At 37.1% G+C, this 2,997-nt stretch overlaps 1 pseudogene; it reads right to left on the bottom strand.

Moving 5' to 3' along the window:
* Positions 1 to 1,774: 1,774 nt before the first annotated feature.
* On the bottom strand, positions 1,775 to 2,573 carry LOC127129928 (ABC transporter I family member 11, chloroplastic-like; annotated as a pseudogene).
* Positions 2,574 to 2,997: the final 424 nt, after the last annotated feature.

Raw genomic sequence — 2,997 nt, forward strand, 5'->3', positions numbered from 1 at the left:
CTCTTCCCAATCGGTTGGTTTTGATTGATTTTTGATTTTGGGTTTTTTGTGTTCTCGCCGCTAACTCCTCTCTAGGGTTTGTTTGAATCGCCTCCGCCGTCCCCTTTCTTCCTCTCACTCGCTTCCTTTTATGCCTGCACATTAGGGTTTCGGTTGGTGTAACTGGTGTTCAAAGGGGAAAGCTTTCAGAAGCGCTTTTTCACGCTCAGAAGTGCTTTTCCTATCTGGTGATGGATTTCGAAAAGGTAGTTTTGAACATATGCTTTTCCAATCGCTTTTCGTCTTAACTCCAATTTGGGTAATTTTTGAGATTTAACTCTTGACAGTTACTTTGCTTTACTGCAGTGAATTAGAGGGAGCATTGATTTCCTCGGACCCTGAGGCTATTAGCATGCAAGTGATGCCGAGCAACTGAAATTTATGTCTTTCGATGAAATTTTTCTGAGGGAAACCAATCCATGACATACACAGCAAGGTAAAGAGTGCTTGCTTATTTGGGACTACCAGTCTGAAGGCTATTTGATGTGATTGCTGACCTATTTCGTGATTTTCTTTTGTAACTCAGTGCAGGTCCGTTGGTTAACTCCCTTTGGCAGCTTGGTCATGAGAAAATGGAGGCTTGGTGAAAGGTTATGATTTGGAAACACTTGAATGGTTATGATTTTATTTTAGCCTTTTTGATACAGTCATTTGCAAATGCCATTTGCAGGTTCAGGTTGGTTGATAAGCGAGGACATTCTCTGCATTCTATCTCTTTCAAATTTGGCGACTTTGGATGACAATGTCTCGGGAAAATGTCAATCAAATTCGACAATGATACAAGTGAGATTCTTCTTAAGGAAATGAGGTTGATGTTGGCCTTAACCTCATTCTTACTATTCCTGTAATCTTTGTGTGTTGCCTTCATGAGAAAACTTTTCGGCTGCTTTCAAACTATTTTTATGTAGCAACTGACCATGATGAACGATTCTTATCTCCTTGAACTAAATGTGGTTATCTTGCATTTCCAGGTCCATTGCTCAAGTACGGTAAGCTAGGAGCCTCAATTCATGTCTGAAAGAATCTTGATATAACCAAAAGCTTCTAACGAGATGGAGCTGGTGAATGGCAGTAATCTTGTCACCTAATTTCTCTTTCCTAACTTTGAAGGTTGATTGAGTTGTAACTTGACTAAGACCATGTCTCTAACTCTGAACTCCGCCAACTTCATTTAGCATCAACATACTTCTTCATAACTGGCTGAGCACGATGGAGATTGTACAGAAGTTTGACATTTTGTTTCGATAATGATTTATGCGATTTTGTACGGTTTCATGATTTTGATTCTAATGGAGCTTGTTGCAGGGTCTTGTGCTTTACCGTTACCGTTAGCGGCGGAGATGAGAATGGACGGCAAGCCTTAACAGAGCATGCGACAACGAACAGAGAAGCAAGTCCATCGGTAAGACGGCATGTCAATCATCAATGCATTTTTCTTAAACTTGTTCTGTTTTTCGCAGGTTCAGTGGTTTCGTGCAGAGTAGCTCATCACTTTTGTCATGATGCAGGTCTTTCAGCAGCAGGAATAGACGCTCTATTGGCTATAAACGGGTGGAATGCTGAATTTGGATGTCATCTCAGAGATTCTTAAATGCTGAATTTTTCAGCAACTGCTCTACTCAGTATATGACTGCATTAAGTTTGTCACTTGTAAAGAACATTTTTAACACTTTCAGCATTAGATACAGGCTCCTATGATCCAGGACGTTTTCAAGCAAAACTCCTTACACCCGCTCTCTTTCATATTGCCCATGTACAATATTGTAAATACTCAAACCCTCTTAGCATTCCAACTTGGTTATCAAGGCAATAAATATAAATTATAATGGTAGAAACTCCTGTCTAAGATTGCCACCCATTTCCATCCTCCATGATTGATCAACTAGACTCGCACTCTATTAGACGCCATATTGTGAAATGAATTGCTGATTGGAAAGCCTGTTGGCTGTAGAATGAATCATACAACCACAAAAAAATAACAACCATCAATTTTCCACTTGGTGGAGTCAGCTCACGTCATGGCTGACAACTAGCACAGTTAATTCCCTTTTTTAAATACTTAAAAAGCTTCACGACATCTGTACGTGCTTTCCAATCAAGTCCAACAAGAGGCTCATCCAATATTAACAAATCTTGCACTAACTGTATTGCCAAGGCAAGGCAACGTTTGTAATCACCACCGAGGGAGTGAGGATTTGCATCCAATAATATCCCACTTAATCCAACCCAGCTAATTGACCTTTGAAGCCCTAGAGCAAGTTTCTCCTTTAATTGATCATTACCCTTTTGCCTTGGCCACCCAAAAGCGACTTCATCAAGTACAGTATCAGTAACAAAATACCTCTCTGGAAACTGGAAGACAAAACCAAACCTTTCTGGCACCAAAAGCTCCGGAGATTGACTAGGATTTCCATCATCTTCATATTTTCTTTTAATTCCCACCAATTATTGTAATATGTATTAGTCATTAGGATGTAATAAGTTGTAACAGTATTTAGCTTATGTAGAATGATTCACATAATGCCAAATTTCATGTAATGCAATGCATATGGACCTGTTTATGGGATCATGCTTGGTTATAAAATGGACTTTTAGAAATAGTCCAAGACTAATCTAAATATCAATTTAAATAATAATAACAAATCAGCAAAAATCAATTTAAAAAATCAAATTAATCTATAATTCATTAAAATTACTTTGATATCAACTCTAACATTCATTTGGAAATAAAAATCGGTTAGAGTTTTAATCATTAGTAAAAATAAATAATTAAGATTAAATTGACAATTGGAATTAAACTTAATTTGAAATTAAAATCAAATTAAAAATAAAAAAGAGTCAAGATATTAAAATCCATTTTATGTTGATGAATGTATGCAAAAATGCAAAAAACAAAAAAAAAAAAAAAAAAAAAAAAAAAACGGAAAAATTTCAGGGTCAAAATCGGGGTATGACAGT

Source organism: Lathyrus oleraceus, chromosome 3, assembly GCF_024323335.1.
Source record: "Lathyrus oleraceus cultivar Zhongwan6 chromosome 3, CAAS_Psat_ZW6_1.0, whole genome shotgun sequence".
Classification (NCBI taxonomy): domain Eukaryota; kingdom Viridiplantae; phylum Streptophyta; class Magnoliopsida; order Fabales; family Fabaceae; genus Lathyrus; species Lathyrus oleraceus.